Source organism: Cheilinus undulatus, linkage group 20 (genome assembly GCF_018320785.1).
Source record: "Cheilinus undulatus linkage group 20, ASM1832078v1, whole genome shotgun sequence".
Taxonomy (NCBI): Eukaryota; Metazoa; Chordata; class Actinopteri; order Labriformes; family Labridae; genus Cheilinus; species Cheilinus undulatus.
In genome coordinates, this window is record NC_054884.1 from 33,954,983 (window position 1) to 33,972,301 (window position 17,319).

At 38.6% G+C, this 17,319-nt stretch overlaps 1 long non-coding RNA gene across 1 annotated transcript in view; it reads right to left on the minus strand.

The window, feature by feature from the left end:
- LOC121528021 overlaps window positions 1-17,319 on the minus strand; it is a 153,831-nt gene that overhangs the window by 6,815 nt on the left and 129,697 nt on the right. The gene's annotated exons all lie outside the window — the stretch shown is intronic.

Consider the following 17,319-nt stretch of genomic DNA (forward strand, 5'->3'; position numbering starts at 1 on the left):
GAAAGAGAGATAGAGGGATAGAGGCTGAGGAGGGGGTGGAGGTTTATTTGTTCCACTTCATTATCTGATGTGATCGGGCTCACAGAGTGGACTTTGTGAAAATGGCTCGAGTCTCTGACCTCAAAGAGATTTTCAAAGGAAATGCAAAACAAACAATAATTACTGCATCGTTAATTATCAGTGATTATGCTGGCAGAGACAGACGGAGATTGGTGTGCATGTCACTCATGCAGGATGGGCTGCAATGAAACTGTGTGCTAGGGGTGTTTCAGGGGATGGCTTCAAATAGCCTCGTTGTCGTCTCATCAGCAGATTATTTTTTTCATGAAAGTGTTGTGGTTATGACAATAAATAGTGAAACACATTTGTTTTGAAATCCAATATGACATCCTACTTTCCTGATATTCTTATGTGGATGTGGACGGAGCCTTCTCTGCTTCATTTCATATATAATTTAGCAAATTTTTGGAAGCTTACACAGTTCAAATGCTGGAATACCACTAGAAATCAGGGGGGCAGTGTCGAGCAGCATACCTAACAGTCAAAGCTGTAGAAGTCTGGGGACCCCAAGACAGAGACCCAGTGCTACAAGCATCCAGACGAAGAAAACAAAGTATTTTGGATTATGACAAACAAAAAAAATTCTTACAACTGCAAAAGCTGACATGCACATGCAATAGTGGCATCACAGGATGTGTACAACACCACTAAAGATACTCTAACTCATGTTAAAGGGCTACTTTGAATGCAAAGTTTGTGATAAACTGTGTCAATCACCTTTTCACCAGTGAGGGAGAAGTGGTAACACTGTACCAATTGAAACACTGGAATCAATGTTCATACATAAAGGAAGCATAAATGAGCCTGAAGATGACTTGTTTAATATAAACCAAAGAAATTCAGTGATTGATGTATGATTGCAGTTCTAAGTCGATGAGTGTCTCTTTATCTACTAATCCTTTGAAAAGTGCAAACACAGCAGTACATTGATCCTGCTTAGAGGTGTTGTCTATTATCTTTTTGCTTTCCCTTAGAGCTTCATTGTTGTCCAAAAATGTTGAAAAGACATCAAAAAGACACTCCTCTGTGCTGGGAGCTTTCTCCCTTCATTAAAACGAGCACAAACACACTGTAGTTTATTTTGAGATTATCCTAAATTTAGACTCCTGCTGCTTGAAATTCTCACTGGGGTACCGTATGTGGAATAATCCACAGATGAAAATAGTCCAGAAAAACTGTTTTATTTACAACTGTTTGAGTGATATGGATGGAGACTGAAACCTGGTTCTACAATGACCCACTTCTGGGTCATTGTAACAGCACTAATAACAGGGCCACTGTTTTGTCCAGACATATAGTATGTGGACAAAAGTATATGGCCACATCTGTTGATTATAGAAATCAAGTGTTGATATCAGACTTGTTGCCAAAGGTTTATAAATCCAAGCAGCTAGTCATGCAGACTCCATTTGAACACATTTGTGATACAAAATGGATCGTTCTTAAAAACTCAGTGACTTCAAGTTTAAAAGCCTTCCAGAAAGATTAGTGGAGGCTGTGATAGCTGCAAAAAGAGGGCCAACTCCATATTAGAATACATGTATTTGAATACATGTCCCTGCTGTTGGTCAGGCGGTTAAAAACTTTATTACATATAGTGTACCAGCTGTGTTTAAAAAGGAAGACATATATCCACAGCCAGCTATAACAAATAGAAAAGTATCAATAGGGGTATCCATTGGGTTTCAGATCATTAAAAATTTTAAGAAAGGGATCAATAAATGCTCATGACTAAAGGTGCAGGAAAAAAATTTAAAGCACAAATATGAATCTTGATGGTTTTAAATTGATTCAAACTGTACAAAAACCCATATTTTTCAGATTACTTTTCATCCTCACTACATTTTCAACAACAGCCATTTTATTCACAGGGCTGCTGTGTTAGTAGTTCTATGATGTGAGGATGGTGGGCTGAGTAGAGCGAAGCTAAAGTTAGCAGTTAGCTCTGCCAGCATTTGGTCCTCTTTGCAGATTAATATCAAGCTGAATTTGGTTACTAATCACTTCAGATGAGTAACTAGAAGTGAGTATAACCCTCAACAGCCTACATACAACTTTTACTTCCATTTTCAGATTCAAAACAATGCCATACCACGCTGTCCCTGCGACATGCTAAACGTTAAGTTTCTCATGATTACGTCTGACGTAGTGCCATGGGGAAAGCTGTGGCAGGAAGGTAGTGGTTATCAACTGAAGCTACAGCAGCCACTGGTGGCAAGAGGCTCCATTACAGTTTTAAAAGAGCATTTGACTGGGATTTCAGGCCCATGTTTTAAAAAACGGACACATAATTATCAAAACTGACTGGGAAAGATTGCATCAGTCAATTTGATATAAGAATTAAGTTAAGCATCCTAACCAGGCACATCCCTACTGCTGACAGACATTGCAAAAAAATGTGGAATGAACTTTTAGCAGTGTTGATGTTCAACAAGCACACCACTGCTGATGCAGCAAAAGGGCTCATCATCGGGAAGATGCGACCTGATGGACAAAGTCTGATCTGTATTCTTCAGTAGGAACCGGTGGAGTGGGGGTGGAGTGCCAAGTTACAGGTGGGAAGATTGCAAGGCCATGCAATCTGATTTGATCACTGTTTCGGGTCTTTTCACAGGATGAAATATAAATGAAAAATATCCAATAAAGCAAGCTTAACCCTTAAATTCCTAGCTTTAAGTGTTAAAGTCCAGCCTCCTGCTGCTATGTCCAGATTTCTATTCAAACACCATGCAGAGGTACAGTTAATGCTCAGCCAACAGTATATTAAATGAGGAACCTTGAGCCTGCTTATATTTATACATGTTGACGAGATGCCAGAGAGGAGCGATGCAGCCAAGGCACCTCTGTTAGTGGCTAACATAACAGCTTATTAATGCTGACCAGCTCTGGGAATAGAAAGCAGAAATATCCACCAAAAAAAGCATCAGAAAGTCAGGGCGAGGCGGGGGGGAGCTGACATCCACAAATACAAATCAAAACGCCGCAGGAGAAATGAATGAGTCTGCTCTTCAACCACCATAAAATAGGGCCTCACTTGTGTATGACAGCTGCATATAACCACAGCAGCTCAGAAACAGCAGCAGCAGCAGTGGAGTGCGGTGGTCAGCTGCAGGGTCTGCTCTGTGTACTTTCTGTGCTAATGTATTCCATCTCTCGTTAAGCTAACGCCTGTCAGAGGCCGGCCACACAGAACATGCTCTCTGCTGCCCGGGTCCGCTCTGTTTGCCAGGAAACCGTTCCCTCTGAGCTGCAGGCAAACAGCTCCGAGCCAGGGGGGGAGCCGCTGATCAATGAGCTAAGGACAAGGGGGAGCAGCAGACAGCTAGTTAGCTCAGCTGATGATGCTCTGACACAGAGCAGGAAGGACACTTTGAAGCTGATCAAGCCAAGATCCCCTCGGTGTGTCTGCATGTCTGTTTGACTCTCTGAGGCTCAGACTGGCAGTTCAAACACATAACAGTACACACTGCACCGCTGCTGATACTGGCCACAAGCCCCCTCGCCTCAGCGTGTGGTTAAAAAGTGTGGGTTTGTCATGTGTGTCTCACATGTGAGCTCGAGTCAGGCTCTCTGCGATTCACTGCTAATGTTTGCTGAAGCTTTACATTTTAACACAAGTAATCTGTACATTTAAGCGTCTTAAAGTCACACTACAGATATAGATTTATTGACATGTGCCATTTTTTAGTGAACATGTTTCCCCTTCTTGTTCTTACAATGAAGCGCAGTCTCTTTCACGTCCCAGAGGTGTTGATCCAAACATACTCAACTTTTTCATTACTTGGGTGTTAATGAAATGATTTTCAGAGCTGCAAAAAGAAAAAAGAATATGTATGCATTCACTGTCTCTGCCAGTCCTGAAAGAAAACTGACACCTGAGCTTTAAGGTGTTAGCTACAGCTAATTATTGACATGCTACAATACAAAATGAACGGATCAAGTCCTATTTATCCTCTGAATCACTAGTGTTGTGGATGAGTTGGTGTCTTGCGCCTTCACAGGGTCCTGTGTGTTCTGCAGAGTCATGTGAAAAGAGGACAGAGAGAGGACTGGCAGTAACACCGTGTGCCGTCCTCTCAACACTTCGGCTGTGAGTGAGAGTGACGAGGACAAGAAGTGTGAGCCGATGCCCTACTTACCCTGTCATGACTTTACTTCGAGGAAACTTATCGTCAAGTAAAAACAAGCAATCTGCAATAAGGCTGGGCAATATATGGAGTCTTTAAGATATACTGATAGGTTTTCAAGAGAGACATAGGGTGGATAATAGAATTTACATAGGTATAGTTTATTCTGATTAACTGTACAGGATAAATATTGAAATATGCTTAACTACCAAAACATAATCTATTTGAGACATTAAGTCTGATTGGGGAATAATCATTTTATTTAATTAAATATTTTATTGGTAGTTCACATCAAATCAAATGGACACCCCATGGAACCACAGTGACACATTATGGGGCATTTCTTGTTTATAATGTTAATAAATTACGTCCATATTGCACAAATATGTTGGCAAACAATTACAAATGATGGCAACATCAATACGAGTAAATGTTGCTAATGTTTTTGTAGAAGTTAGGCTGTTTACGAAATGTGTCTGTGATTGCTGGCAACTTAAAAAAAGAATTGTCAACAACGTCTAGTTTCATACATAGAAGTTCCAGAAACTCACTACAGGACAGTTTATTGTCCAATATTCTCCAATCTGCAAACAAGTTGGCAACATTTGAAAAGTGGGTGGAACTGGCAAGTCATGAGGATTTACCAATTCCATCCAAATGTTGCCAACTTATTTGTGCAATTTAGACAGTGCTCCCCTCTGTCAGTTAAATATTACTGATTATCACTATTTTTTAATTTTCTTTTTGACACCATCTCTCCGTAAAATAATGGAGATTTTATCAATTCCAGACACATCATGTTTGAAGGCATAAAAAATTCTTCTTGTGCAGAAATGTTGCCAGTGTTTTTGCTCATTTAAGACAAAAAAACCCTCAAAATTAAGTCACTAGAAAACTATTCCATTGTGAGAGGGACAAAAACAGAGGTCTTTAACATCCAATATTCAACAGTTACCTAAACAGCAGGATAACTCTGGCTGCAATTTTTGATTGTTAAAATTAAAAATTGCCTTAAATTGGGTGCCTAGGACATCTTTTTTTTTTCAATAGCCTTTGACTTCACAGAATATAATATCAGATTTTATAATTATATTTTTGTGACAACCATTTTTTTATTTTTGCTTCATATCCTTTTTTTAGATAATAAAATATACCATGTACCACCAAAAGCAAAAACTAAACTGAAAACATGTAGACATGGTATTTGGTCTATATTTCCCATCCCTAATTTGGAGAAATAATGGTGGTAGAGATCCGCTTTTTTTTTTTTCCCTTTGTATTGCCCAGACCTAATCTGCAGATATAAAGGTGGTATAAATGTTATTTTATGCCTTTATTGCCCAGCCCAAATCTGCAGAATATAAAGATGTGTTGATGTGAATTAAATTCCATTTATCCAAGCCCTAATCTACAGAAATTAAAGCACAATAGACGTGATGTTTTGCCTGCATTACCAAAGTCTAATCAGTAAAAGTAAAGGCAGTATAGATGGATTTTTTGGTCCATATTCCTGAACCCCTATCTGCAGTAATAAAGGCACTATAGATGTAATTCTAGGCCTTCATGCTTTAGCCTTTACCTGTAGAAATAAAGGCTTTATAGATGTGATTCTATGTCTTTATTCCTTTTTCTTATCTGTAGAAATCAAGGCTTTATAGATGTGATTCTAGGCCTTTATTCCTTAGCCCTTATCTGCAGAAAGAAAGGCTGTATAGATGTAATTCTAGGTCTTTAGTCCTTAGCCCTTATCTGCAGAAAGAAAGGCTGTATAGATGTTATTCTAGGTCTTTAGTCCTTAGCCCTTATCTGCAGAAAGAAAGGCTGTATAGATGTTATTCTAGGTCTTTAGTCCTTAGCCCTTATCTGCAGAAAGAAAGGCTGTATAGATGTTATTCTAGGTCTTTAGTCCTTAGCCCTTATCTGCAGAAAGAAAGGCTGTATAGATGTTATTCTAGGTCTTTAGTCCTTAGCCCTTATCTGCAGAAAGAAAAGGCAGTATAGATGTTATTCTAGGTCTTTAGTCCTTAGCCCTTATCTGCAGAAAGAAAAGGCAGTATAGATGTTATTCTAGGTCTTTAGTCCTTAGCCCTTATCTGCAGAAATAAAGGTGGTATACAGTTTGGGCAGTCATCGTTTCTGAGTGAATAAACAGCTGTCAGAGGGGAGCTACTTGAGCTAAATTGAAAACACGCCTCAGGTGGATATATTTTACCTTGAATGGAAATTACCTGTCATAGTTTCCCTTGAACCTGGCCCTGTGGTCATTAAAGTCAAGTCTGTGTGTGTTAGAGCATGAGCATGTGTGCTGAGTGGGCACATCAGTCATTATTAATTATCTTGGATTAAAAGGAGGGAACAGGTGCACAGAGTTGCCATTTTAAGAGAGATGGTTTGTTATTCTCTTCTCCAAAAAGTCCTCTTCACATGCCAAGGCATCATTCAGTCTAAATCCCCTGCTGTCGTTTGAGGCTTTCATGTCAAAACACTGCAATCATCACAAACAGTGACACACAAAGAACACACGAGGTCAGGGGAGTCTACAGCATACATACATGCACGTGCATTAAGCTGCTCTCAGCAGATAGGGTACACAAGGTTATGGAATATATATAATGGGCTCAAGCTTCCCTGCATTCCTTCCTATAGGAGTTCACTGAGTGCACACATTCTCCACAACAGCAGAGATAACAAACCAAGAGCCCTAATGTCACACGCCGGTAATTGTTGTCTTATGACTGCAGTTATACCAGCGATTTGTTTCACATTCACAGGAATTATTTGGGTAATTTGCCTCACTATTAGGGATAAGTAGATCCGGGTTTTTAACTGATAGAAAAATAAGAAAATGCGGAAGAGATGAAGTGAAATTTCCCACTAAAGAGGCATAATATTTTTGTAAGTAAAGCAGAACACGTCTTGTTTTTGTGCAGAGCAGTGTGCCTGGGCTGTGTTTACACAGGGAAACACAATCAAAAAAGGTGATTTAAAAAGGTTTTTGTCTAGTATGGAAGCTATGAGAGGCAATTAGGAGATCCATTTTTATTTACTGATTTAAGACTGATGTAGATTAATTTCTCAAAGATGGAGGGAAAGTTTCGCAGGTGGAAAAAGTTTTTCTTGGATTATTTCACTTCCTAGTTCAATATATATTCCACTTTTATTTTGTTGGTTTGTTATGTTTGCTTATAGATAAATTAATTGGATAAAAATGTTGCATTATTGGGCTGTCATTTTTCCTTTTAATTTATTCTTTTCACTGCAGGATTAAACTCTTAACTGTAGCCTCTTGTGGCCAAACTCCAAACTTTGACTTCGTGATCCCATAGTTTGACCTTGTAGACTCACAATTTAAAATTTTGAATCAAATTTTGACTTTTAATTTTGATTATAAATTTTATTTCATATTTTGACCTTATAAACTCATGATTTTGACTTCTTTACAATATATTTGCCATTAATTTTTTTTTTTTAGTAGTCATTATTTAAACTAATAAATTTACTTTTCTCAGACTGTGAGCCTTTAAACTTATCTTTTTAACTTTTTAAAAGTCAAAATCAGTTATAATGAGTGCTAATTGTTTTTTTCTCTTTTTTTCATGTTTTATAAGTGGTGAAACAAGGTTGACAGTTTATGGTTAAAAAGGTGACTCTGTTAGGCCCTCAGGTTAGTCCTGAATCCAGAATCTGGCCCCTGCTGTGATTGAGTTTGACACCCCTGCTTTAGACCTTTCTGACTGGCTCAACCTCTCACTGTATTCTGTTTGTAATGAAGGAAAACCTCTGAGTTAATTTTGTGGGGGTAAATTGTAAACCCTAACTGAAATAACCTTGCACACCTATTAGTAAATGGCTTTAGTTTCTGGGAAGCTACATGCTAAGACTTTAGACTGTTGGGACAGTGATTGACACCTAAGTCACAAAAACAGCTGAATCAGGGAGCACAATTGTAAAAGTCACTGGAATGTGATGAAAATCCAGACAAATCAGAGGAGGGATTAGTCTTACATGAAGCACTGTGCTGCAGAATTAATTCAGACTGTTCCCAGATTTGCTCTACTTTCTCCTCGTGCACGTCTGAAGAGCATTCGCTGGGTGAAATGTGAAGCAGACAGACTGTACATCACATTATTTCTTCCAATTTCAGCGCTGCTGTTGACAGCATTGACTCTTGAGCTTGTACTTTATAGCGTGTGCGCTATAAAAAAACACTATATATACACATGGCTGCGTACAACGTGCACCCACTAAAAGTGTGCATGTGACACACTTGGCGTATGGAAAGTGTGCATGCATGTGTAAGTGTGTCCACTGCAGAGGCTATGTCAGCAGCGCTCCTGTAGCACCAGGTGAGATTTATGAGGTGTTAAGAATGCTAGCCTCTAGCCCAGTGATGGGAGACGGATCCCACCGCCTCGCCTGCCTGTGCCCCCGCCTAACACAGCGCCTCGCTCCTACTTAAAGACGCACAAGCGCTAACAGACATTCAGATGAACGCACAGCTGCATATAGCACCCCCTGTACACACACATGCAACCCCTGAACCTGAAAGTGTGAGTGGAAGTCTGCACCGCCCCCATCCAGGCTCTCAAAGACTCACTTCCTGGGGCTAAAAACAAGCCTGGGTACAAAACCTCAGAGGATTTCTTCTAAGTCTGGGAAATATGACGTTTTTTAAATATATCTGTATATTTTCAAATGAGTATCCAGTTTTCAATTGTTACAACTGCATGCATGCAATTTAGATGGATCTATTTTTCATTAGAAAATAAAAGTCAGGACCATGAAGTTTCTGCACTTTTTGTAGTCCTTGCTGGAGAATTGTTGCATTCACATCTCCTGCACACCAAGCAAATGTAAATACGAATAATACCCAGTACCCAGGACATGGTTTTTACCTCATTCCTTGCCAATTCCATCCAAATGTTGCCAAAGTGGTTGAGCAAATTAGTTTGTAGGAGACCAGCCACAATTTTTAACTATTAAAGGGAAAAATAGTCCAACAGTGTGTGTCGAGGGCTTATATTTTTGTTGTTGTATCAAACAGGCCTTACTATTATTTGATTTTGAGTAATTGTGTAAAGCCCTTCAGCTAAAACATATCAAGATACACGTTTTAATCCATACTGACCCTGTTTCTTTCCCCAGTTGATGAAATCTCTTGTTCTTCTACAGAGAACTCAGACTCTGGCCTTCATCTCCACACCAAAGAGACTCAATATCCTGTCCAAGTGAGTGCAGCTCTGATAGAAAAAGCCGTCCTGGAAACAGCTCTAAAGGTCAGAGCTGGAGTCAGTGACGGGGGCACGTTTCACAGCTTTTACCAGCCTCATGAATCACCCCAGCACCTCACTTTAAAAGGCTGACATGAAGACGCTCTCTTCCCTGACAGAAAGTATAGGTCCACAGTACAGTACAGCCCGTCTCCTACAGTAGCTAAATGCGCTATATGGCTTTTAAACACATACTTACTTTGTATATTCTGGACACAGGGTTAGTAACCAGAGACGTCCAGATCAAGTGATCATTGGGAGTCCTTAAATTTGATGAGACAGCTGCTTTGACACTCAGAGTCTACAGTCATTTCACAGTTGTACAGTGTAGTTACAGTGGCAGGAGGGCTGACTGCATCCAAAACTATTTTTGGTTCATTACTAATGTTCTTGGATCTGACCCAAATCCAATTATTTGGGTTGGCAGAGGGTTTCTAAATTTGGTGGCCCAGATGTAAATGTCTGAAAAGAAAAGGCTGCTAAACAGCCTTCATTCATTGTGAAGCTGCAATAAAGGAAAACCTGACAGAATGTGGATTTAATGAATTAGTGAAGGAACTGGGATGGATATGATACACAGCAAAAACTGGAGTGTTGAATTCTGAAAGTTAAATGTTTCAGTGTTGATTTTAACACTCAGAGTGTAATTTCAATTACATTCAGAGTAAATAGCCTTCAGTGTTGGAGTAATTTGACAGTGTTAATGCACCAGTGTTAGTCCAACTCTGTAGAGTGTCAATCGATCCAAGCCCCGCCTACTGCATTTTTAAATCTGAGAGGCAGAGTTTTCCCATCATGTCTTTGTGCAGGGTGTTTAGTTGTGTTTTAGATATTTTAGATGTATTCAGATGTTTTGCTGTGTTTAGAAGTTGCCTGTTGTACAGGGATCACCGCTTGGATTCACTTGCACATGTTTCTTGAATTATCTTGAGTCCTTAAGTTTTTAACATTTAACACTTCTGCACTATGAGTGTAGTTGTCTGCTAGGTTGGTCACTTCCTGACTGTGGTAATGGCTTCCTAAAAAAAATGGAGAGAGTGCAGTCTGACAACTCAGAGCACGTTTGAGCTCTGAGTCTGCCTCTTTGGTCCATGATTGCCATAAAATACCTCACATCGCTACAGTTATACAATGTGAGGTGGCAATCAGAGGTATCAGGTGTACCTGATTTTCAATATAAATTTTTTTTGAGGAACTTGCATGTCTTGTAATATTTTACACCAACTGGAGTTAACTGTAATACACTCGTTAGTGCTTTCACACCAGAGTTACGTGTAGTCTGGTAGAGCTGATTTTTTTAACACTGACACCAGTGTACAACACTATCAACACTAAGTGTCCATCAGTGTAAATTTTTAACACCATACAGTGTTGGAGTACCAGTTGTTCAGTGTAAAAAACAAGTAACACTTTTCTAGTGTTAAATTAACACGCAAAAGTGTGGACACATATAAACACTCTTCTAGTGTTAGATTTAACACTCAGTGTTAATCTAACACTGGCGTTTTTGCTGTGTACCATCTTGTGTTGGAGATAAGGCTGTCAAAGCACAACAGCACTGTTCGGTAAAATGTTTTCAAACATTTCACTCTCTATTATATCAAGGATCATAGCACCAAAAAGTACCCAAGCTTAATACAAATCAGGTCTTCGGTCAGATTTTTCAGCCTTGACCCCAGGCTGTTCGTGTACTTGGGAACAGCCTTTCAACTGGGCCACCTGTGCGATGGTCAAGAGCCCTGCAAAACACTTTTTAAATTGCAATTACAACTTTGAATTTTAAATTGAGTGATATATAACCTCATAAGATATAACAATACAACTCTATTATACATGATACATTTGAGTTTCTATGCTCCACCCTCTACTGTCTACTTAATCTTTGACAGACTTTTTTTTAAATAACTTTTAAATACATACAAATCTGACTGATACTGGATCTTTAAAATGCATGTGAACATATTAGTCTAACTTAGTGGTTTTCAAAGTGTGAGGCGGGACTCCCCTTGGGGGCGCCACCGATCTTCAGGGGAGGCGCAGAACCATAAACCTGAAAAAAGGTGATTTGCTTTGCGAACCTCTGCTGTGCATTGAGCAAAATGGATAAACCTGTAGTTACTATAGGGACTATGCTATAGAGCAGTATTACTCAACCCTCAACCAAGGAGCAAAATTGTTGAAAAATAACTCTGCAAGAGCCACGATCTAAGAGGTGAAAAGTGGCAAAGACAGCTTGAAGTAGCAATAAAAATAGGTTAAAGGTGGCAAAATGGTCAAAAAGCAGCAAACATGGGGCGAAAATGTGGGGGGGGTCAGAAAGTAGCAGAAATGGATGAGAAGTGACCAAAAATGAGTGGAAAGTGACTAAAATGGGCAAAAAGCAGTCAAGAGTGGCAAAAATTGGCAAAAAAAGAGGAAACAAGTGGTATTTGATGGCAATGGGTAGTTTAAATTTGCAAAAAGTGGCAAAAAAATTGTGAAAATGGGCAAAATGGGGAAAAAATGGCAAAAAGAAGAGACAAAAATTGGGAAAAAAGGAAACAAGTGCTATTAATGGCAATGGGTAGCTTCAATGGACAAAAGTGGCAAAAAAATGGTTTCAAAAAAGTGGCAAAAATTGGGAAAAAGTGGCAAAAAGACATTGCAAAAATGAGGAAAAAAATTGGGGAAAAAAGGGGATATTTAATGATGAAAGGTAGCTTAAATGGGCAAAAAGGTGAAAAAGGGCAAAAATGGGATAAAAGGGCAAAAATGGGATAAAAGCGGAAAAAAGTGGGGAAAAAGAAACAAAAAGAAGTTGTAAAATGGCCAAAAAATTTGAAAAAGGGAATATTTAATAGCATTATAACTGAATAAGAGGAAAAGGCTGATGTTTAAGGACATTTGCAAACCAAAATAACCAAAATATAGTAATGTTCAAAATGTTTAAAGATTAGACATAAATGTTTGAAATGTTTATTTTTTTCAATTTCAGTCCTTTTTGTGGGTGGGGGTCCACCGAATGAATAATTTCTTCTTAGGGGAGGCTCACTCTCCCACACTTTGAAAACCCCTGGTCTAACTCAGTTTAAATGCACAGTAAAGTTAAACTACAGTTAGAAAATGACTTGATTAGGATATTTAAGGGTACGCAAGTCCCATCATGCTTTATCCTTAAAGTTCCTCTTTTCACCCGCTCTTACAGTGATCCTTCTCTCTCCAGGTCTGCTTGATGTCGTTCTTCTATTCTCAGAAAGTAAGAAGCTCCTTTGTAACCTCAATTTAGGACATTTTCAGGTTTTTCAGTCAACGACCTACTTCTTCTTCTTTGACTTTCCTTTTAGGGAACTTTGGTGCAGAACAACAAACTAGAATAACAGTGGAACAATCCCACTATGATCCGACTGTGTGAGAGTGGCTACAGCTCAAGACACGAGTGAATGAACAGCATCTGATTATGTAACAGCAGAGGTTAACTCCAGGCAAGCTTTACCACGGGGTCAGCTTAGGCCGCTGACCTTCTTACTGAAGAGAGGCCAGGTGTCAACTCTGAGGGTGTCAAATATTTACAACAGCATCACGACCACTTATATCACAGCTAAATACCAACAATAGCTTTAGCTGCTTCTTAACAACCCCTCTCTTTGGTGCAGACGGCTTATCTGACCCCTAAATTATTTCAGGAAACAACAATCATTTTAAACATTATGTGCAATTCTTACATTTTCCCTACCTTGAATTACGACTAAGTTTACTTTCTTCGCTGAAGTGGCACTTGAACTTGAAACTGACACCAGTCCCCTTTGGTCCAGTATGAGATCTGTACCATTAAAGCCTCCAAACATCTGTCCAAACAAATGAGAGGGATATTCTGTCTCACTCCGCTGTGCATTATCTCCCTCTGCTGCAGCCTTAATGCTGCAAGGACTTAAAGCAGGATTAATCCTCAATTATGAGCTTCCCCATTCTCCCCCAGCTGTGCTCAGAGGAGAGGTAATGGCACGCTGGCTGGCCCACTATTGCCAAGGGTGCTTTATGCAGAGTTGCTCAAAAACGGAAGTTTAACAAAAGTTAAATTCTTGGAATCTAAGACTAGCATATGGTGCTCTCTGACCCCGGTGCTCACATGCTTATTTCAATTTCCTGTGTTGCCGTTTTCCCCTGGGAAAAGCCTCTTACTTATAACCAGCGTTTTCATTAATGACCTTTAAAACAACACATGACATTATGATGCTTATACACAGGTTTCAGGAAGTAATGTCATGTATGCATCAAATCTATTCTTCTGGGACATTTACACCCAAACAAATGAGGGTCTGTTAGTTTGGATCATTTCTAGAGGGCTGTGCATGCAACCTGTCACTCAAATGAATTGACAACAGCTGCAAACGTGTTGCAATAACTGCATTCTATTTCAATCATAGAGAACTTACATTTCTAACCAAAAAAGTCAAAGATTTATCAAAAAAAGTTAGGTAAAGAAACTGAAACTGGATCACAGTTGCAGTCATTATATATCATGACTGTCCAGTTTGGATACAGCTTGAAGGACAAAAACATTGCACTCTGATGACAGTTCTAGTGTGTTAAATAGTGTAAATAATGATAAAACTACAAATTGACATCCAACCATGTTTTTATGGCATGCTAACCGGAGGAATTGCAGCGAAGCTTGTAACATTTTTGTGTCTGCAATCTTGCAAACTTTCTTTTTACTTTAACAGCAGAAATAATTTGAGAAGATTAAACGACTATCACCTTACAAGTCCAGAGCATCAAATTTATACTAGCTGGGCCTGTAACAGCATTTCAGTTCATCCCGAACCACTGCGATTTGTATGTCAAGATGTGCACAGTCTGGCTGCATAGATCAGGTTTTACTTTACATCCATCAGGGCAAAACCCCATGGAAGGCAGTAGGGAAAGCTAGTGATAAAGAGTCAAAGTTAGCACAGAAGCTAACATTTTTAAGCATATAAGCATTGCAAGAGTAGAGAACCCTGGATTCCTCAGCAAAGCTTAACCCCTGGTACAATGTCCAGTCCTGTCATATAGACCAGTCTGTGGTCTAATACTGATGTAAACAAGTCTGACGCACTTTTAATGTGTCAGTTCTACATGTTATTAAGCTTCTATTTTCAAATCAGGAGATTTTTATGTTGTGTTTCATGTGTCATTTTTTAGTCTTGTTTTCTTCTTTCTTTAGGTTTGATATGTAAACAGACTCTGAAATCATCACTCCTCTTTTGAAATGTTGTGCTTAATATTCCAAAATTATAGCTGATGATCTACATTTATGAAGAATACCACCTTTTTGTGTGTGGATGGTGATTATATTGTTTTTTCATTAAGCAAGAAAATGGTTGGCAAATATACTTGGGTGTAGTGCGGCACAATTTGGTAATACTGAGCAATTACAATAATACTGGACTATTTTGTGTTTTGCATTTAAAATTATAATTATAATTATAATGCGACACAAAAATGTTATTATGAGTCTACTAGATTGTTTATCGAGGAAAATGCATTAAAAAAATTTTAAAAAAAGATATTTTTGAAGAGTTTCTTTCTCGACTCAAAACATACAAACATTGAGCAGCATAAAAAAGCCTCATGCTGTTACTGTACTTGTTTAAAGATAACTTGATATTGGCCAAAAAATAAAATTTTTCCTTTTTTGAAATTAAGTATGTACTTCTGAAAGGTTTAATAGAGGAACTACTGTACACATAAAGACCTTTCTGCAGGAATTTCTGCAAACTTTTTAAGTTCTTAATACTGAGGATGCACTGGTGTTAATTTCGTCAACTAAAACGATGACTAAAAATGATTGTCGACAGCCTTTTTTTCCCATGACAAAAACTAGACTAAAACTAACAAAAATAGATCCGTAAAGACAAAAACTAAGTTTAGTTTTCATCAAGATGACTAAAACTAGACTAAAATTCAATGTAGTTTTTTGTTGGACATTCAATATTGGTGATATTTTCCCGTTGTGGGTAAATCTGTCAAAAAACAATATGTCTGTATCTCTACTGCCTCTCAGCTGTAAACCGTAGGGACCCCAGGTTTGGCAGGGTGCAGAGAACGCACTACCATGATTTAGTACCAGATTTGGGCAAGAAAATAAATGCTTGGACTAAAAGTAAAGACTAAAATGTGAGGACTTTTTATGAACTAAAACTAGACTAAAATGTTTTGAGTTTTCATCGACTAAAACTAAAAAGGGTATAAATTACTAAATGGGACTAAAACTAAAATGCATTTCATTTAAAGACTAAAACTAAAACTAGAATTAAAAATAGCTGCCAAAATTAACACTGGGATGCACAAAATTATTGGCATGATATCGGTATTGGCAGACATTATAATTCTCAACAGTATTTCCGATTGGGATTTATCTGCCTGTATCAGCTGTACATACTTTCTGTATACACTTTAGACTGGAGCAACAGGCCTGTGTCAGCCACAGTCTTCTTCATTCATCATAATTTCTTACACTTGATAGTATGTTTTAAGGACTGAGGTTTTAGGTCTGGACTGCATTGAAATATCAGTATCGGCTAAAATTATTTTGTACGTTTTGGCATATCAGATACTGGCAAAAATCTTCCTACTGAATATACAAAAACAATTGCATCCCAATTGCAACTATGATTAGAATGAATGTGCAGCACTATTTGGGTGGCTGTAAATACACCTGGATGAAGGTGTCATCTTCACATAAGAAATACTCATGTTTAATATACTATAACTGTCCAACTGTCATGGGTGGTTCTAAGTGAAGCTACAGGAGTTCAAAATACATTAGACAAATGTAACTTGGGCTTTTAGTTGCTTTTGCTCCAGTTTTACCAAGCTCATACTGAACTGTGGCCCCAAAACTGAGGTACAAATCAAGCTGTGACCTCTGTAAACCATCTTCTACAAGATGAACTCCCATATCAGCTTTTGTCCACTCCCGAGTGAAATATTTGGGGTTTTAGCTGCTAAATGTTAGCAATTATGTCTTTCACCAGGCAGATTTATCTGGCAAGGATTTAAGCTGATATACTTGTTAAAGGTCAGAGAATGACTCGACCAATGAGTATCATTAGAGAAGAAGAGGTGGTAGCTATAGATGTGGTTTAGTTGGACTGACGGCAAGCTGTGAAACAATGGTGGAGATTAGCATGGAGGAAGCCATAGGGGTGTTTTTTTTTACAGAACTGGACATTTCCTTGTGAAAAGAAGAGCAAGAAGAACCACACTGAAAACTTTTCTTGGTCCATTTTTTGGTTCTTCCTTTCCTAAACACTATCTCTGAAATGTCAGATTAATAGTGCAAGAAATATCTAGTGTCCAGTTTGGTCAGGATCAATACCACGGCAACGAGAATTCCCAGATAATGAACGCCTAAACAAAAAGCTGACACTCCACAAAAAGCTCTGTGGAGCTGAAAGCAGCTGCAGCTTCAGATGATTACATTCTGTAGGTTCAACACAATAAGAGGCTCTTTTCACAATGTCATTTTTCACTGTCGTTACATACAATGTTAATAAAAAAAATATCGATCCTGGCGTCTTGAAGGCACTCAAAGTAAATTGCAACATCTCTGTCCAGGCCCATCATTCTCTGATATCTTGTTATCCCTGCACTGTCAAATAAAGCTGTTAAATTAACCTATTAATATGGACTTGTATGAAGCCTGACAGGCAAAACACAGGGAAAAATAATCATCACAGCCATTATCACTGCTCAAGAAGCTTAATCTCCTTGTGAATGGATGTTAGTAACAACTCAAGGTGACCTAGATGAGCGAGTTTTATGATGTGGAGCTTCCCTTATCCCAGTTGCAACAGCTGGACTCTGGCTGACCCTGTTTTTAGGGGTTTAAGGAGCAG